The following is a 20,729-nucleotide window of genomic DNA, read 5'->3' on the forward strand; positions in this document are numbered from 1 at the left end:
TGTACGCACCCTTCATTGTGAAGGAGGGTGTGGTTCGCATAGAGCAATTACTAAGATGACTCCTTTAATTGAAAGCCACATCTTTGATTTGAAAGGGTCCACATCATTTCAAAGTAACTAGACAGATTGGCGGTGGTTACAACATAGGGTGGGTGGACCAGGAGACACAAAGCAGTGGTTTTTACCTGTCGGCCTCTGCTGCAAGGTTGAGCAGTGCCTGCAGTTACCTCAACGACTCGAGGTCAGTACTGGTTCACAGACAAAACATCTTCTGTTCAGCTGCTAATTTAGGTTCAATAGCCAAAGTTTGGATTCTGTTTCGGTTTGAAGATCCACCTAGTTTCAGCCTGCTTCTGGGACCGTAATCAGGCCAGTTCTCTGGCCAGGAGAAGTTAAGTAAAGACACAGAGAAGGAAGATAGTTTGCCTAGAGGAGCTGTCCCAGCAGTAAGCCTGCTAAACTGAAGAGGCGTCTCCTCGAGAGAAGTACTGTGAAAGTCCCGTTACTAGGGATATTTAAAGCTTCAGTAAAAACAGCACTGAAGTGAGCGACTTGCTTTCATTGGGAGATAGACTGGGTTTTCTCTTTATTCATATGTTCCACATATAGTGGTAGCCTCGCCTTTTGTTAGCCAACTTTCATGCTGAAGGGAAAAAAGCCAATTCTATAAAGATTTTTTAGTATCCTCATTTGAATAGGCATTCCTGAAAATCCCACTGTTGGCCCACTTGCATTTTTAGACTCTACAGCAGCTTTGCAGCTCTGGTCTCATTTGGCCTCAATTTCAGTCATCTGTGGCTTAATGACACAAAATAGTGTGGTGCAATAGTACAACCAAACTCCTTTTCTAAATGACTGAGACATAGTCATGAATCTCCTTGGAGGAGTACCCATATTTCAGTATAAGGATCACTTATGTCAATTTACCTTGGATTTCAGTTAAACCTGAATCATTAATAATAGAAAGGGAAAGCCTAGTTTATTTTGACCTAAGAATCTCCGTATGCCACAGGCTGAAATAAGTGGCTCTAAAGCCGTGATTTTCCAAAGCCATAGCACTACTTACTCTCACAGAGAGAGCTTCAGAAAATGCCTGTCCAGGAATGCTGTAATTCATTCAGTGCCTTTAGTGACTGCTCAGTTGAGTTGCTCAACATCCACAACACTGAGCACACGTGACAGCAGAACCTGTTGCCATCATGCTGGTCAAAGTGATACACAGAGCGGCTCTCCGTTTATTCCCTGTGATTTCCATTTTTCCTCCCATGCCTGCACTGCTGGGCTCACAGTGCTGGAGACACCTGACTTTACAACATGAAACATAACAAGAAATGGCCTCAATAATTTCCCTGGTTTTGAGCATTCTTAGGAAAAAAACATGGTTTTGGTGAATTGTGTGGCAGACAAACTGGAATATTGGGGTGGGAGCAAGGGTAGAAAGACTTTTAACATTCACGAAGAACCGTCTGTACAACCCCCAGTCAATGATAATTATTATTGAGCTTCATAATCATCAAAAATGCAAACACAACAGTTAAATCCCAGCACAGCTTAGTGCTGAAGACCGTAACTCTTCAATAAAATGAAATCTCATCTGCTTGTCTGTCAAAAAGAAAAATGTCATCGCAGAAAGCAGTCAGCCTATCAGCTATTATTCTCAGTGAAGTTATAGTCTGCCATGGGGGAATGTGATACTTTACAAACCAAACCAAACCAAATATGAGACAGGATGACCCAGGAAGCCCCTTCCTGCTCCTCTAGGGACCCTTCAATATGTGCTGTTGGGTATACACAGAAGTCCCTTTCGCTGTAGCACAGGCTCAGCAAAGCAAGCTTTGAACAGGAATTACTGGCAGCCAGGAGCTCAGCATGGGCCAATTTACCTTGCTTCTCAGGTTGGCTCCATCATCTACTCTGAGCCCTTGCACCTTACAGTGCCACTTTTGGTATGTCTATGCTGCTCCATGCTGTGGGGGTGTGATGGGACCAGGACAGAGACAGATGCTAAACTGTGAGTCCATCTCAGTGCAGTCTCCTTGCGGCTTCTACAGCTGTATATTGCCATTCCCTTAACACTGTAGGGCTGAATGTGCAAGCTGCCCAGTGATACAAGTATGATGACATGGTGAGTCTCAAAAATTCCTGAGCCTTTTATGGACTACCCAGCCCTGCTCCATACGTGCCCACAATGCCTCTCATTCAACCCAGAGTGGGGGATAGTGATCTGGCTGCTCCAGTCCCGGGAAGGTGGGTGTGCAGGGACAGCTTCATCCTCCTTTTCTGTCTCCTCAACTTCCTGAGTTGAGCAGAACCAGTCTCCATGCAGAAAGGCACATGGGGTATCCTGGACACAGGAAATAGACGAGAGGAAAGAAAAACTGAAGTCCTCCCTATGCTCTTACTTGGTACTGCAGTGTCAGCTATAGGGTGAAGTTTCCAGGGATGAAAAGCACCCAACAGATCAGATCTGCCCTAGCCTTCAAGCCCTTCAAGAAAGGGCATTAAGAATTTCTAACCGTGGCTGTACTTTGTTCACAGGCATATGGTGGCCAGGCCATGCACTGATCAGGATCACAGCAGCAGACTCCACAAACCCCAGAGACAGTTAAAAGACGTAGGAGGAGTATTTGTACCAGAGAAGTGTGAGGTGGTGGAGTGAGCTGACAGGACCCTTTCACTTCTCTGGAGCTGTACATGAGGGAAGTTAGAATAGCAAATATCTACCTGGAATTAATTGGGCAGGAAAACTGTAAACATCCTCCTGCCTTAAGGCTCCCAAAAACATCTCTCCTTGACTTGGCTGCATTTAGATTAGCCAGAAGATACACGTTGAGAGGGAAGCCCATATCCCTCAGTCTGGTCAGGCATGGCATATGGAGAGGGTTGTTTCCTTGCAGAGGGATGCTCAAAGCAGAACTCACTGTATCCAATTAAAGTGAAAGAGCTTCCCAAGCAAAAATGCAGAGCAGAGGGCTCAGGCAGACAACAGGTCTGTAGTTCAGTCTCACTGTGGACAAAATCTTGTTACAGTACCCTTTAAGTAGAATCCTGCTAGAAGTGGGAGATGGACCCATAGTGATTGCGATGTGATCCAGTGTCAAATATATATGAAATGTAGGTAGGGACTGCAACACTTTTACAAGCTAAAAGTGCTCTATTTGGACCATAAAATCATCAACACCAGAGAATGGAAAATTCATAGCTAAGATTCCCCTAACTCTGATTATGATTGCGTCACTCAAGCAGCAACAGAGCTGTGCTTTGATGGGTGTGTGCACTAAAAAAAAAAGAGTTCTCCGATATTGCCAGAGCCACACCATGCCCAGCTTCCATAATAGTGCCCTGGTACAGCAATTGTTATTTCTTTTCCAAGACTGTACTGTTAGCCAAAGGAATTCACCCCAGAGGGCAGGAAACACAGATGGAATTTTATTAAGAGTCCAGGACTGTGCAGGCGGGAATCCAAACCTGCTGCCCCGTGCATGGCAATTGCGTAGCAGCGAAAGGCCCCGTTTTAGCTCAGCTCCGCAGGACACAGAGCTGTGTTTCTGGAACGTGTTTTTTTAGAGGTTCAGAAGCTGCTCCAAGCATAACGGTGAATTTTCTTCCTGTGTAAATCTGGGGGATTAGCTCCTTCCCCAGGGGATTCTGGTGGCCAGGAGAAAGAGCAGCTTTCTGGAGAGGGACAACCTAATCTCTCCAGGCTGTTACACGGTACCCCTTGCTACCTGACAGAACTGTGTCATACCAAAGGCGAGTGGCATATACCACGCACGCCTGCCCCTGTGACATGGTAGAGAAGACAGTTCCTGTTTCACACCTGCTGCACCCCTTTCTTTGCCCTACAGCCTGCGTGCACAATTCACCCAGCTTGTCCCAGCCTCCTGGTGTGGTTGCCAACCACAGTTTCCAGTCACCTCTATACAGTACTTGAGGCACAACCTGACAGGCAGCCAGAGAGAGTTTCTGTGGCCTTAGGAAGGCTGCAGGAAGCAGCCAGGGAGGTGGCAAGGACCGGCAGCCAAGCACATAGAGAGCTTTGTGCCTACTCAGGTAATGGCTCAGGAGATGGAATGCTCAGCGGAAGTGGAAAGGTCTCCTTCAGCTCAAGGGAGAAAGGAGGAAAAAGGCATTCATTTACCACCTACAGAAGAGAAGCCAAGTATGCTGATCCTGGTGGTCTTCTCATACCTGTTTATCTCAATGGAGTCAAGTTAAATTTTTTTAAATACTGTATCTATAAAATCTGAAGGGTAATTCTTCCTTGTTACCCTAATATATTCAGAGAGGATGAAAAAGAAGTTCATTCTCTGTTTGTTATGAAAGCTAAGCTCAAGTATGAACAATGTTCCATAGTAAATGATGGAGAGTTTGACAATCTTATCTGTATTGTATGATCATATATTGAAAGATTCTATTGTTAAGAATAGATACAGAAGAACACAATTTGAGCTGCTTCAGGAATGGTAATTCTGAGCTTCCTCATTTTAGAGTTCTTTTCAAGTCAGGCATCTGTGTTTTCTCAGCATAGCCTTTTGCACGCTATTTCCTTGGGTACTTTCTAAAATGGAAATAAGTCTTTGTAATGTTAGAAAAATAAACTATATATATCCAGCTTTCTCAAAGTTAGTCACAGTCCAAAGATAAGACTGGCTTGGCCCTTCTGTTCTAGAACAGTCCTGAGTTTTGTCCAAAACTTGGGATGTCATTAATTTCCTCCTTAAGGATAACAGCTAAAAAAAATTAAAAATAACTGAGAAAACGAAACACTGAGTCCTCAGGCAACATCAAGCAGAAAGAGGTAACAAGCCTACAGTGTCAGGTAATCTATGTATTACACATGATACATGCCAGACTCCTTAGCTGTTAGCCACTAATGTTGAATAGAGAGTAGCATGGTCATTTTCGTTCTTCCATTAAGCTCGATAGTTACCAAGCCATGGCTGGAGGCACTGTGATGCCCTCATAGTCTTCCTGCAACCACTGAGAATTAATAGGCTAAAACTGAGCCCAACAGGGAAAGGGAACTTACTGAAACACATTGCTTATTTAGTGTTGTTGCTTGGAAGCCAGTGAAGGTTATTAATTCTTAGATCTTTGGTAAATACTGCCTTCTTCATATGTCTAGTCATCCAAGAAGTCAAAATGATCTCCCGAGGGATACTGAGCTACTGTGTCTGACTTAATTTTGGTCATACTGTGCCCACTGAAAATGGGACTGTGCTGCATCTGCCTTTTTACCATCTTGTCAAACTCCTGCAGCCTCTTATTAGGTCTTCTTCACATGCAGTCCAACCTCACTGGCCCAAAATTTGTCTCATTATTTCCCAGGACATCCATGAATCCTTTCTGTGTACACCAGTCTCACACCCCAGGAAAATTACAAGATGGTTTTGTACTTTGAAAACTTAACTCATGCTCAGCATTACAGTAGAGCTCTATTCCTCTGCACACAGAACAAAAATAGGAAGCATTTTCTTTACTTTCATTGATCTTAAAACTGGTCTTAAATCCTATCTTTCCTGTAACTTCCTCCAACTTCCTACTGTAACGAGCCTTTCTGTCTGTCGTGTAGCAGTGAGGTCACCGATGTACCAAAGTTGTTTGTGCTGGGCATTTCATTTCACCTAATCCTTAGAATTTCACAACAGATTTTACAATGACATTATTCAAAGGCATAAGAAATGCTAAGTCTTTCTGCCTTCTCCTGCAATGTTATTAAGTGGAACACAAATTCCACTCTGTAGTCACACTCAGCTTTTTGAACCACAAAAGAAAAATTGCCTGAGCTTAATAACTTCACTGAGATATTAAAATTATTTCATTATGTCCAGCGAAACCTTCTGTTTTTCTAAAATATATCCCAGCATTCTAATAATAATCTCTCATCTTGTTCTGTTTTGTATTGTTTTACTTGTAAATTATTGGATTTGCTGTGAATTCTGGCTTTCTAAGCTCATTACTCCTTCTTTCTAGAGCTTAAATCCATAGAAGGACCAAAGATAAGATTCCTCAGACTGACAAAAAGATGTCTTGATAAATATTGGTTTACAAATCTATTCCACGTTTGGATGCAGAACCGCTTCTCTGCGAGGGCAGTGAGGCACTGGTTGCCCAAAGAGGCAGTAGCTGCCCCCTCCCTGGCAGTGCTCAAGGCCAGGTTGGATGAGGCTTTAGGCAACCTGGTCTAGTGAAGGGTGTCCCTGCCCATGGCAGGGAGGTGGGGACTAGATGGTCTTTGAGGTCCCTTCCAAGCCCAACCATTCTGTGATTCCTCTTGTTTTTTCAGATTTCTTTGCAACATCCCATTCAACCCGATCCAATTACACTATGCTTGACTTGAGCACATTTCTTTCTCTCCTCCATCACAGAATCAGGGACCTAACCATATTTGCTGCTTTGTTCTGGCCCCAGTGTCCAGTGGCACTTAAGTAAAGCTTGAAGTAAAGTGACCCCAGCTCCTGAAACAAATGGACATTTTCATAGGCTTTAGGAAACAAGTCTTTAACAGGGAGATGTATAAACCTGAGCAACAAGCAACCCTTCCTCAATGTGTACACATTTATGCACTGGCAACAGCATTATCTATATCCCTAAAGCTCAGCCCAGAGTTCATATTGTTTAAGAGCTATACACATATGCTGCTATGTTCAGAAAGCACTCCTTCCTTTCCTTTGTAAATTCAAATAGTTCCACATCTGTTTTTCACTGCAGCGAGATATTTACTGCTCCTAATATGCTTTGGGACCTTGATAAATTTACTTCTGTTCCCCAATTACCACATTCCTAAATAAGAATAAAAATCCTAACCCGTCTTTCTTTCAGTCCCTTTGAAATACATCATGGTTCATCTTTATTATTAGTCACTGCTGAACATATCTATGGTTAAGGTAATTAACATCACTGTATGTGATGACGCTTTTTGAAATGTCTCAAATCTGATCCTTTTGAAGTCACAGGAGGCAAAATTATTTCTTATTCTGACACCTTGGCACACAGAATCCCCGTATCTACCCCATGTTCTTAAAATTTCCTCTCTACTGTACTTTCTGTAAACTCTCCCTGACACATGCAGGTTCTCCTTGAACCTACATGGTCCCCTCATTTGACTCCTGTAGCCCCTAATAATTTTTTCTGACCTAGCCATGAGGGAAAACTCAGAACTTCCCATGGCTCTTTCAGAGCCAAGTGTCTGTTGATCAGTCAGATGCTCTCAGAGAAGTATCAGGGCTGCAAAGTCTGAGAGGATGGAAAGAGTGTCTGGGAGAAGCATCTTTGCTGTTTCTGTTATGGCCGTTCTCCTTCCCTAGTTTTGGCTGAAGAGTGTGGACCAGATGGACCTTTGGTCTCCTCCAGGATGGTCATTCTCAGGCTGCCAAGCAGTCTAAGTAATGCCTGAGTTTCCCTACCTCATCTTCACTAATTTGGATCCTTCTCTACCCAGAGATGATACTCATGAAACTTCTGGAAACCTGACTATCTTTGTGGCTTCTGCCTCTTTCTCAAACATGGGTGAGATGAGAGAGTGGGCTGAAGTCTCCTCATGACAGAGACAGACTGACATTCTGAACCAGAATATTGGGTAGGTTTCTTTGCTAGTATAGTGCACTTTTCATATATTTGTTCCACAGTAGGTTTCCAAATTAACAAATACAGCATTTTAGAGCCATCAGAAGCTACTCCTACAGCAGCTGGCTCTGCAAACAGATTTCTTCTGCAATTTCTGGACTTCCCAACTGTTGTTGGGCAGCAATATTTAACCAAATGCTATGGTGTAGAGCTCATTTAGCCAATGACGTGTGTGATGCCTGTGGTGCCAAAGAACTGCTCTGAGCTGCAGCAGCGTTAGGGCTAACAACACTCTTCTAGGCTTTCCTACTCAGCAGGAAGCAGTCGCACAGCCATGCAAGTAAATTACAGGCTTATCATTCCTCATTCAAGCATCAGCACAGTCATTCAGCAGAATCCCCATGTCCCTACAGCAAGACCATAGAAAAACAGTGGCTTGAACTGTACTGTGCATTTGTGCATTCACCTTATTTATCGCCCTCGCTCAGTAACTTTGCTGCATGGTTATTCAACAGGTGCCCTTTGAATAAGGAGCATGTGGCATGGAGATGACTGGAAGACAAGGCAGTAGAAAAGAGCAGCTTAGGCAGCAGTTGTGCAAGGCTTATTATAAAGGGCAGCTAACTGATTCATCAGTGCCCTCCCCAGCAAACCATGCCATACAAATGCTATTTTGAAATTAGCCTTGTGGAATAAGAAGGATTAGTTGGCAACGGTGCGTATGCTTGAAGTGTGACTATGTAATGTCTTCTCTCCCTAAAGGAAGAAAGGGTTTGTTGTTGGTTTGTTGTTTGTTTTTTTTTCCCCTCCAACTGCATGGTGCCTGGTTTCAACTCAATTTATGATGTGTGCCCCAAGGCCATTTTTGCAGCCAATTCTAATTTAAGAGAATTAGCAGGATTTTCATTCTCTAGCATTGGACTGGTATTCTGGCTCTGACTCTCACCCAATGCTGGAGGAAGGTGGCAAAAGAAATAATGTCATACCCCAGCATAACAAGATACTGCAATAGGAAGAGATAGGATCCAGGGTTGCCACCTTCTGTAGGTCTTGCAAGGAAAAACAGCAAATCTGCCAGGCTACAGATTGCTGTGTTAGCATGCAGTGAGGTTGAAAGAGCATATGGCAGAAATGGCTGCCTGGCTGCAGTGCACCTACTGCCAGCCCTGTCATTCAGGGCTGTGGAGACGAGATACAGGTTTATTTTAGTGCCCGGACAACTGACAGGAACTTGTCATGTTGCAGAGCTGCTGAATCTCAGTCAGGGGAACGAGGGGAAAGGAAGAGAAATCAAAAGCAATCAGATACTCAGTGCATGCTTGTCTAATCTCCTGGGGGCAAGAGATAGGGTAAGGTCTCTCATGTATTCTGCACATACAGCACCTAGCACAGAGGAGTGCTAACAAATGCAAGAAGTAGACAGCAGAAGAAGGTGCCAGAAGAATGTGGACTGAACTTTATTTCATGTTGTACCTGCTCTTCAAATGACACGGGGAAAGCTACTGCTGTTGGATATGAGGAGAGCTGCTCTGGGGTTTCCCTGTGACTACTCAAAATGGAGGAGAATCCAAGATGGCAGGATCTTCCTTGCAGCGCACCTGATAAGCCTAGGGTTCATTCCCACAGCTTCAGAGACAGGAGATGGGTAAAGGGGGGAGAGAGAGAGGGGGAAGAAGAGGTTGTTTGGTTTTCTTTAGGGAAAATTTTTACTCCTTCTGCAAAACCAGTAACAGTTCTCAGGCTGGAAATGAAAACATTACAATGCTTTAATTGAAATTTTCTGCAGAGAGGAGGTGCTTTCTGTTAGTGCATCTAGGTGAGGAAATCACATAGAATAGTTTTGCTTAACTTTCTGAGCCCAGCTTCCCCTCTATTTAGTTTTAGTCCCGATTTTAGACACATTTCCTCTACTGAGTCTTCCAACAACAGCTTTCACTACCTTTACTGTTGATTCCAGGTAACTCATTGCATAATAGGTTTTAAGTTGGGGGCACTGCTGTATCACTTCCACTCCCGGTAAACATGCGGGCTTTTTCCCCAACAAAGTTAGAAGATGTGTCTCTTGCATGGTGTTCTGAATCTTTTCAAATCACACCTGTGGGCTGCTAGTTCCTTGAGACAGGAGACCTCCTTTAGACAACATTAGATACAACACTGAGCATACTGCTGGAGCTAGACAGATGTGTCAGCTCCTTTCATCTGTTAATACAAGTGCAAATAAAAAGAAAAATCTGACCTGGATTTCAGTGGCAGCTGGGAATAAACTCTGGATTCATATACAACAAGCAAGGCATTTGAGTCAGATTTATGTGCCTGCCTTGGAACATAATGTCCCTAAAAACAGAACCTGGATTCACTCCTTCTCATTGACATAATCTGTCAATGACACATCCTTCTTAATGTGCCTCTGGTCTCCAATTGTTCCTCATGTTTCCTCTGCCTTCACACAATAAAGCACCTTTTGAATAAGCACCTTGCCATCTTGGAAGCTGAATGAACTCAGTCTCTGCCTGAATTGCTCAAGAAGTGTAGGAAAGAAGGCAAAAGAAATCTGCCAGCATGGCTGGAAGAGAAGCTTATCTTGCCTTGGCTGGGTTCACTTTGGTTTCCCTCTCCAGCTTCTTTCCGTCAATCGCCGTACTAATGTATCCCCAAGGGTGCTGATCCCAGAACAATATGCTGCAAAGATGATTACAGTCTAAAAAAGAAAAGAAAACCCTGTCACCATGGATGTTATGGGTTTCAGCTTTTCACATTTAATCCTTTAATTGGTCTTTCTGGCAAGAAGAATTTGTCTTGGCTTTATTGCCGCATGGATGAGCCCTATTGCAAATCCCATTGGGATGAAGTTACAGTCATTTGGCAGTAAGAAGATCCTTAGCAACCTCTCAAAAGCCTACCCAGAAGGTTCCTTGTTGACATCACCATTTCTGTGTGATGTCATACAGCCTCTTAGGAAACAAAAAAAGTAGAACCTCTGGATATGTGATGAGACTGTGGCTAGCCCTTACTCTGATATTGTATGTACCATGAGCTACATCAAAGCAGAGTTTGGGTCTTGGCTCACATCCAGAACATTAATAAATGCAAAATATGGAATAACAAGGCTGAACAGGCTGTATGCACAACAAAACCAAATATGCTAACAATACTGAGTGTGTGGGACAAGAGGGAGAGAGAACATTATACTGAGGCGTTTGGGGATGTCTACTCTCACGTGGCTTCCCAACTAACTATTGCTTTGTGAACAGTCCTATAAGCTACCTGTGTGCTCTTGGGTGGACCCAAACAAGGGTTAAGCAATCCAAGCAGCAGACTCTTTGGAGTATACAAGTAAGTTGCCTTGGAACATCCCAGCTAAATGCCTCAATAAAATTTAATCTCCCATGTCCCAAGCAAAGAGTGATAGCTTCTTTGCGTTCCAAATGAGAAGCCCTTGAGGTATGAAAGACAAAAATTACTTCATTTAGAATAAAATGGAACGCAGGAGCTCTGATTCACAGCCCTATTCATTAATGACTGGTAACTCTTTCTTCTCTAAGAGAAGGTGAAAGAATTAAGTCATTGCAATGGGTGACTCTCCAAGATCGGAGTATACTGTCTTCCAAGTTAAAAAGTTCCTGAACACAAACCCAAAAATTTGGCCCTAAAAGCCCTCCTCAAGTCAGTCAGTTTGTGCTGATGTAACTAATGAGGCGTCTGGATCTTACGACCCATCGTCATGCTGTATGTGCAATGAAAAGAGAGCAGATTAACACCTATGAAGCTAAAAATAAAAGCGTCACCTCCGAGGTTGGGCCTATTGTGCTTATTGCAAGGGGTGGGGTAGGATTGGTAGAGCTGTGCGTCCATCGTGGATGTCACCATGGCACACCCACGCCAACATCTCCACGGAGACACAGCACATTTCTAGCTCCTGCATCACCAACTTGTTGCCAAGGAAACAAGAGGATGCAAAAAAAAAACAAAAAAGAAGAAAAAAAATCTCAATGACATTCAATTTTGAGACAGTCAAGAAACCCCTGAAAGGGATTTTAAAAGTGCCTGAGAAGGAAATGGAAATTTGGCTTCTAATTACAGATTCTCAACCAACTCCTTTTTATTCCCCGGTTATTCTGTCTGCTCACGTCACTGTCTTCCTGCCATTCTCTGTCTACAGAGGTACGAATGCCAGACATCAGTGAAAAGAGAGCTTTCCTGGAGTGAAGGAGAGGAGGGGGGGAGAGCGGGGGAGAAGGTTACTCAATACAAGCAACAGATTATGGAGATTCCATAACTTGGAGAAAGGCGGTGGACAGAAATTGTGGAAAGGGAAACATGTAGAAGAAAGGCAGAGTGGGAGTGAAGGTTTCTGTGAGAAGGGGATATGTGCAGTTGGCAGGTGTGGGTGTACACATGTATATCTAAACCCAAATGCATATGTATTTTTGTATATGCAGTTGAGAATGCACATGTGTATACGAAGGTATATCCAAATCCACACTGGATAAGCCAAAACCCAAAGTTGCACACCACTCAAAAAATCACAAAGTTGACTTATAAATCAAGTAATTGACCAAGAAAAATGTGGTCTTTTCATTTTGTTTCTTTTGATGTGTTATAGCAGTACATTTACAAGCTTTCCCCAGAACCAGAAAAACTACAAATCTGCATCCCTTTTCAAATGACAGCCAGCATTTTCATACAGCCACCCGACTCCAGGAGCTGTGGCTTTTGCAGGAAAGTAGCAAGTACAAGGAGAATGCGCTGAGAGTTGGCAAGCCCAGCGATGCACATGAACGCGAGAGCACGCGAGAGAACCAGCAGATGCACCTGCTACAAACTGCATGAGTGAGTGAGTGAGTGAGTGAGTGAGTGAGTGAGTACAAAGGGGAGGATTTGTTGGGTGTTTCTGTGCAGAAAGATAGCGGCCACCAAGGCAAGCTGTACAGGTGTTGCCAAAGCATAGCAGAGCCAGATTCCACCACCACCTGAAACCAGCACGGTCCAGAATGAGACACACTAGCCATCTTGGGGAATGAGCACAGAGAAGGCTGCCTGTCTATCATCTTACTTGAGCATGGGAGACCGGGAAGGTTTCATGGTATGACAGCACGAAGCGGCTCAGATGTTTAATGGTTTTCTTGCGTGGCTAGCAGCATGGCTTGCATTTGGGTTTGTACTAAAAGAGATAAAAAAGATGTCTTCACTTTCTTCTCTTCAGTATTCACAGTGTCTCACCCTTCTTCACGCCTCGAGCTTGTTGTCAAGCCTGCAGCCAGAGGTGAGATGGCTGTAGGCCAAAAAGGCAAACTTACAGACAGAAGTTAACAATTGCTGAATCGCAATGAGGGCCTTACAGAGTGACACTGGGGGATCCCCATTAGTATCAAAGAGGTTCCTCTAGCCTGAACGCCCGCCTTATTAATGATTTATGGCTGTTGATAATAAAAGACTGCCAGGAGTAAGGTCTGGACTCCATCCCAGGTAGAGAAGAACCAGTGGTGGCCAAACATGACTATCCTTTTGTGCCCTCTACCAACTTCTCCCTGCCCCTTGCACCTGCCGCTGCAGGATGGAGAAATCTCTAGCCACTTTGAGGCAGATTTTCTTCCCCTTGCTAGAAGCAGGTGTGAAGGAGGATGCCAAAAGCTTCTCTCTAAACCTGTGTGGTGATAGTCCTGGCAGACTGACAGTTATTCCTAAGGTTGCCATGACATGAAAGTGATGGGCATATGAATCACAGTTGTGGAGAACACCAGCCTACGTGCAGATGCTGCGTTAAGATTAGCAGAAGCAAGTCCTGACCATCCAGTTCTCCACTGCTTACTGCATGAGGTAATTTGGAATATCCAGTCACCACAAAGACTGTAAGCAGGAGAGGATGGGGAGACCACCTCTCACATGTATGCAGCAATGTGAAACCACAGGAACCCCAGTAGCCTAAATCATCTAAATGATGAAGCCAAGGTCAGACTAAAACATTTTAAGTGGATGTCAGTGGACCACTTCAATTTTTCTCCTGAGTAAGGTGACAATATCCAGAGTGAATCAACTTAAGGCTATGGAAAGTAGCTTCTGCTTTGTGTGTCCCAGTGCCATGCTGTCTTGCAGACTCAGCCCCTTTGTCCACAGAAGCAGAATGCAGCATGGGCACATCTAAAGTGGCCACCTCACCCCAGCAGAGCTGTAAAGACAAGGGGTGCCTGGCGTTGAGAGGTAAATATGGGTAAGCCATAGGGAAGCAGAGACATTGCTGTCAAGATGGAGGGGAGGTCTGAGTCAGGGAGAAGACCATGCAAGTCTTTATTCTCCCTTCAGCAGATAAAAAGGAGTACCTTCATTCTCCATCATAAGGCTCAGTCATACTTCTTCTCTAGCATAACCAAAACGTTACCTTTTCTCAATGCAAGTAAAAACACCATTCAGGTGACTACTTTTTGACTGAAAAAAAGGAGTGCTTTTAAAGCATGCAGTTTAGATTTACAAAGTACGCATGAAAAGGGTTACAATGCATTCTTTTTTTTTAAAAATGAATGTTTATATCACAACTTCCAGCTTCTGAATCACCAGTACATGTTCATGTTTCCTAGAGGGAAAGATGATTTTTTGGTAACTTAGTGTTTTGAATGAATTTATCATTAAATATTCAACAAGTGTCATTAAAATTTGCTTTGGGCAAGTACAAGAACTGATTTTTTTTTTTATTTTTCTATTTGCTCCAAGTGCTGCTCATCAATGAAATGAACACTTATTCCAGTTGACTCTTTTTTTCAGAGGGGAATTTTATACATCATATTTCCCTAAATATAGTTTTGCCTCTTCAACAAATATTTTAATAGCAACGTTAAAAGTCTAAGTGCTTTGAGTGAAAAAGTATGAAAAGCTCCAAGAAATTCCAGAACTTGTGAAAAATGCTTCTAAAACACTGACAGTGCTTTCTTTTGTAAATAAAATGGAAACAGTTTGCCAATTATTTAAAATAGATACAGACATACAAAAATATAAATATACAAGCTGGGTTATATTTACATTTTAATTTTGTGAAACAAACATACATTGTGACTTTATCTTTCTGTGAGGACATACAGTATGACCTCCTTCTCTTTAACATACACAGTGTAGGCTCTCTCGTCCCTAGGAAGACGCACACATGTATATATACTATAACACGCTGCATCCCTAAAATGCATATATGCCGTAATCTCGCTCTCTAAACACAAACAAATCCCCCTCTTTAGCATAAACACAGTTATACACACACCTGCACAATGAAATCTTTCTAACACAGAGGCCCTGAAAACACAGTTTTATCTCTCTCTAATACATACTGTCATTCCTTCTTCTAACACAATGTAATCTCTCTCGTGCTCACTTTCTTCCAGACACACAGACAGACACATGCAGTGTAATCTTATCTCTCGTAGATTCAACTACAGTATCGACATTATTTTCAAAATTGCATAAACACTTTCTGCCTGACATTTTCATTTGTAGGCTCCATCACTCACCACTGCACAAATGCTTGCAGAGATGTGAGGATGCAGAGGGAAGCCCTTGATCAGGCAAACACCGGTGCGCTCAGGTAAAGCGGCCTTTGTTTTACATGGGAGAAGGCATTATAAGCAATGTTTTCCCTTTAGATGCAGTATTAGTTACACAGTGCTTCTTGTCATGATATCATACCACCAACAAATAGTAAGAGATTTAAAAAGCTTGATAAAAAAAACGTCTCGCAGATCATAAAACCAGATTATTTCTGTATTGCTACCATTGTCAAACACTTCATTGATACGTTCCACCACACGTGCTGCAAGGAAATTACAATATGCAGTTACACTGATATTTCTTCTGACATGTAATACGCTGTAGGCCCTGAGATTTCAAAAGAAAAAAAGAAAAGTCGTATAGAGGTGGTTCCACCTCCACTTAAGCTATTATTTCTACAACAAAAGTCTACGCTTAAATCACTTGTATTAGCAGGATTGTTCTAATGGGAATATTAGATGAATGTCTGCCTCTGCGAGCTTCTTTACACAATGGAGAGTGGTAACGGTACGAATTAGAGGATGCAACACAGAGCATTTCTCTTGCACGTCATTGATTTGGAGCCAGGGTAGTTAGCTGTTAGTTTGGGGGGACCTCTGCATATGTGATTTTCATATCCTCATCTGATTTCTAGTCTCCAAATTAACTCGTAACAGAAGCAAATATTAAAATGAAAATGCAGTGGAAGAGCTGGAGATGATCAGTGATATTAGAGAGCAGCTGAGGGGGGAATTTTTTGCAGGGCCATGTTGGACTCCAAGGATTTTTACTTCCAACATAGAGTAGGATTTAAAGAAAAAGTGCAGAGGCAAAAGTTACCTTTCAAAAACCTCACAAAGCCTGCTTCAAAGCTATTGTCTTAGCTCTAAATAAGCACCCTTGGCTAAACACCACTACGGTCACTAACAGGCAGTAATTTGCTACAATCCCTGGGAAAATGATGCTTCTAGGTCACAAGGGGGATTTTTGCCTAAGAATTTGGGCCAAAGCATCAATATGGCTTTAAGAGCACCTCCCTGGAGACACAGGAATGGGAATACCTTTGTGAAGCTCAAAAACATAGAGTTTAATTCACTGAAGGACTGAAAAGGCAAATGCAGCTGTCCTACTACCAGAAGAGACTAAAGGAAAATTTTTCCTTTTGTGGCCTCTGATACCACTCTGACTAACAATACCTTGCTTTGAGAACACTGTGTGGTTACCTGTATCAGCACAGGGCCACTCAGCTCCCAACTGAAAGGCTACTGAGCCAGGACCAGCTGAGATCACAGGCAACTGGGGTGGAGGGATGAAGGCAAAGAATAGGAGACACACCAGATCCCATTTTAGGAGCGTGAAAGCCTGAAGCTTGAATCACAGAATCACACAAAGACTAGGTAGGAAAAGACCTTTAAGATCACCGAGTACAAACATACCTGCCCTTTACTAAACCATATCTTGAAGTCACATCCAGGGATGGTGACTCAACCACCATCCTGGGCAGCCTGTAACACATCCAGACAATTCTTTCAGTGAAGAACTTTTTTCTAATATCTAATCTGACCCTGCCCTGGTGCAGCTTTGTGACATTTCCCCTTGTCCTATCTCCTGTCACCTGGCTGAAGTGACCATCACCCACCTCTCTACAACCTCCTTTCAGGTTGTTGTAGGCGGTGATAAGGTCTTCCCTCAGCCTCCTCTTCTCCAGGCTAAACATCCCCAGCTCCCTCAGCCACTCCTCGTATGATTTGCCCTTCAGCCCCTTCCCCAGTCTGGTTGCCCTTCTCCGAACATGCTCAAGGACCCTGATGTCCTTCTTGTAGTGAAGAGCCCGGAACTGCACACAGTACTCGAGGAGCAGCCTCACCAATGCCAAGTACAGGGGCACAATCACCTCCCTAGATCTACTGTCCACACCATTTTTGATACAAGCCAGGATGCCCTTGGCCTTCTTGGCCACCTGTGCACACTGCTGACTCATATCCAGTCAGAAGTCAACCAACACTCCCAGGTCCTTCTCTGCTTGGCAGCTGTCTAGCCAGTCTTGTCCAAGCCTGTAAAAGAAGAACTCTTGGAGGGGATGAGGTTGGAAGTGTGGTACCCCTGGCTATGACACGCGTAGATAGCACAGGACCGCTGCGAGCATCACTGAAGAGGTCACAGGAAACATGTGCCCCTGCCCAGCAGTATTCTGGCCCTCATTAGGCTATAATCCCGTTGGAAGTCTGAAGCAGTGGTTCCCTGACACTGCCAGCACAGCCTTCAGCCACCACACAAATACCTAACGCCAAGCACGTGACAAAACTAGACTACTTCTAACCACTTTTGACAAGACAGAAATTGACTCTAATCTACTGCAGGAAGCACGTATCACCGCAGACCTTGCAAAATCCATACCATGAGTGTTAATGTCAGCCTCTTTCTATCCACAGAATTGATAGAGCGGGAGCAGATGCACTGCAAACTTCCCACACACACCACATACCCTCATGTGCCTCTTTCCCTCTTTCCCCCTGGAAGAGATGCCAAGTGTCCACAACCCCATCTGTAAGGCTGTTCACAGCACTTGCATGCTGCGTTGTGTTAGAGGATAAGAGAAGGTTTCACAAGCAGGACCCAATGTCACTCTACATCTGAGGTAGGGAAGCATCGCTAGGCCCCTTTCTACAGTGAGCAACCTAGTGCAGTTGTGTGTAGCAACTGCAAGCCTAACACAGCACATGGGCTTCTGGACCTTTTTTTTGAGACATCTGATAGCCATCTGGTCATCTCCTTCATGGGAAATATTATCTAGAAAACAGACTGGGAGACTAATTCAGCTGCACTCAGGAGCTCAAGACATTTTTCCTTCCCCTTGACATCAAATACCTTCACATGAGGGATCCCTGTCATTTTTGATGCTATCTAGATGTCATTCCATCTTGAGAAAATTTGGTATGTCTCATACTGCCCTGCCCCACATGGGCTGCTGACCTTAAGACCCTACCTGCTGGTTGTGAGGCAGATTCATCTCCTAGAATCACCTTTGATGTGCTTCAGCAAGTCCCCAAGGACCTGTAGGGAAATGTCACCTGTGGGTTACTCGGCTCATTTTGCAAATTGTCTGCTCAGCATCTACTTGTTGTGATGTCTCAGCCCTTGGTTTGTCACTAGTAACAAACCTAGGGTCTTTGTGCCTTGCTGAACAAATGGTTTTCCACAGGCCGCTTGGTCAGTGGTGTTGCTGTCACTGCTCTCTCCTTCTCAGCCACCTCCTGACCTTGTTGTTGTTCCTCCAAGCCTGAGCAGAGGTCCTGCCATCAAACTTCCTTCGTAAAGCTCAGTGTGGTCTCCTGCAGCTCTTCCATTTTTATCTCTAATGAGATTGACCCACGGAGGCCACTCCATTGAGGATTCAGAAGAAAGCCACTAATCAAGCTGACAGAGCCATGTGACAAAGCTTCTTCCGCTCTCTCTCTTCCACACTTTCCCTCTTCTTTTCTCACTGTCTAATCAACCTAGTTATCTATCTTTCTGTCACAATAGTAGTTAAGTAGCTCTTCAATATTTCAGAAATAGAAACAACCAACATCCTCCTTTCTTCTTTCCCTTCCCAGGCTGTAGGAGGAATTGTTCAATTAGTTTTTTAGGTGGCATGATTTGTTTGCTTGTTTATAGGCATACATGTGAGTGGGTGTTTTATAGATGTGTGCAAAGAGCTCAGTGGGGGAGGGCTAGGCGGAAGAGCCAAGCTGTCTATTTATTACTCAGAGTGGGGAGACGCATGACTCTCCATATCTGATGTGCTATGGACCTCTCCAGCATCCTGTAGCCCCTGTAAGCACTGTCTCCTGCTTTTAGCTCAGCCCCACCAGCAAATATGGGCAACTGCCATGGAAGGAAGAGATTTGGTGGGAGAAGGAAGAGGAAAGAGCAGTAATTCTTTTGGACTTGGCTACTTTGAGATTGCCTATCCTGGATAAGCAAGACAGCCTCCACTACTGCCTGAACTTTTAAACGTGAGGCCAATGCTGTACAGAGGGTCTGTATCTTTCTTTCGGCCAAGTGCTATGGACAGGGAGGAAAAAATGCACACTGGCTTCTCTTTTGGTTGGAAGCAACAGTATACTGGAACATGGGAGGTCTTTGCAGAAACATGGACATTTTCAGTGCCCTGAGATATGACTGAAGCAATTTGCTGGATACTTTACTTTTTTAAAAAAAAAATCAGTTTTACAAAACTTCTCTTAAAAACATTTGTGCCATGAAGTACAAATATCCTAAAATATTTTGCTCTCATCAATGACAGATATTCCACTGGCTTCTAACAACCACATTTACTGGAACAGCTTTCATCCTTTTAACAGCTCTTCCTTTCTCCATGTACCATATGTTGTGTGCGGATCCTGTAAACAGAGAGAGCCGGAGGCAATACCGAGGGTCTCCTGCCATTTTTGAAGCTAACTACTACTCAAGGGATAAAATAGTATCAAACATGATGTCAGGAGTTTTGCAGCAAAACGACACGGCAGAAGAATGTATTTAAGTTGGGAGAAGATATTTCCAGCATTGGATTCACTGGAAGAGTGTTACCTCTACCCAGATTGCACGGCCATTTGGGGACACCACATAATGCTGGGATGACTGTTTTCAGATTTTAGAGTAAAGGAAAAAAAGGGAGAAAAAAAAAGTGTCTTTGTTCACTGCCAGGCAGCCTCTGTCTAAGTTCATCCTCGGTCCTTCAGCATCAACTTCCGACAGATAACGTTGTTAGTAGCAGAGTAGTAGCATCATTGCTCTGAAGCCCTTCCTCAAACATATGGGTACATGGGAGTGGGGACAGAGGGTGAAGGTGATGTGCTGGGTACTGGAAGAACCTTGAAATATTCATTTTGCAAGAATCTGGGGGGGAGGGGTGGGAAAGCCAGGAGCATTGCTGACCTAGAACATGGATTCATGTTCTAGGTGCGTATGAGACAAAAAGACTTCCTCTTTAAAAGTGACAGCTGATGCAAAGAGCCCCAAACTTCAGAAAACTGAAGAGAAGAAAATGGGCACTTTAACTGTAACATGTCTGCAATGAACCATCCTGAAAAGTCACTATAGTGCCTCAGCATTGGGATGTGAATGGCAACTCATCGCACCTCCACACAAGAGTGGCTTAAAAAGCATGCCATTCAGAAAAACTAGGGCATATACTATGGGTTGTTTTGATTTCCTCTCTTCATTTCGAGTCCCCCACATTTCATCTGGTCTGCAACTGTGAAGACTAGAAGCACACATTTGCAAGAATGAAATCTTTTCTTATCATGTATTTTTATGATTCCATTGTCTGGGGATTTTAAGAAACACCTGAAGTATCACTCAATGCACAGTGGTGACACTGCTGTTCCCAGCAGAGGTCTACTCCAGTCTTTGTGCTAATGCATCAGGACACTTTCCCTTCCATATGCCATGACCTTTCCTTAAAGCTATGGATTTCTGGAACTGCTGAGCTACTCCTCTGCAATGTGTATGCAACATTAGATCTAAAATGATGTCAAAATTTCCTCCTACAAGGTAGACCAGAAGAAATAGAAAAGCAGAAGTTGCACCCAGAGTTTATTTCAAATATAGGTACTTATGCCAGCACTGGAAGGAATACATCCCAAATTACACATGCCAGAGGGTTTCTA

The sequence above is a fragment of the Gallinula chloropus genome (genome assembly GCF_964237585.1).
Source record: "Gallinula chloropus genome assembly, chromosome: 1".
NCBI lineage: Eukaryota > Metazoa > Chordata > Aves > Gruiformes > Rallidae > Gallinula > Gallinula chloropus.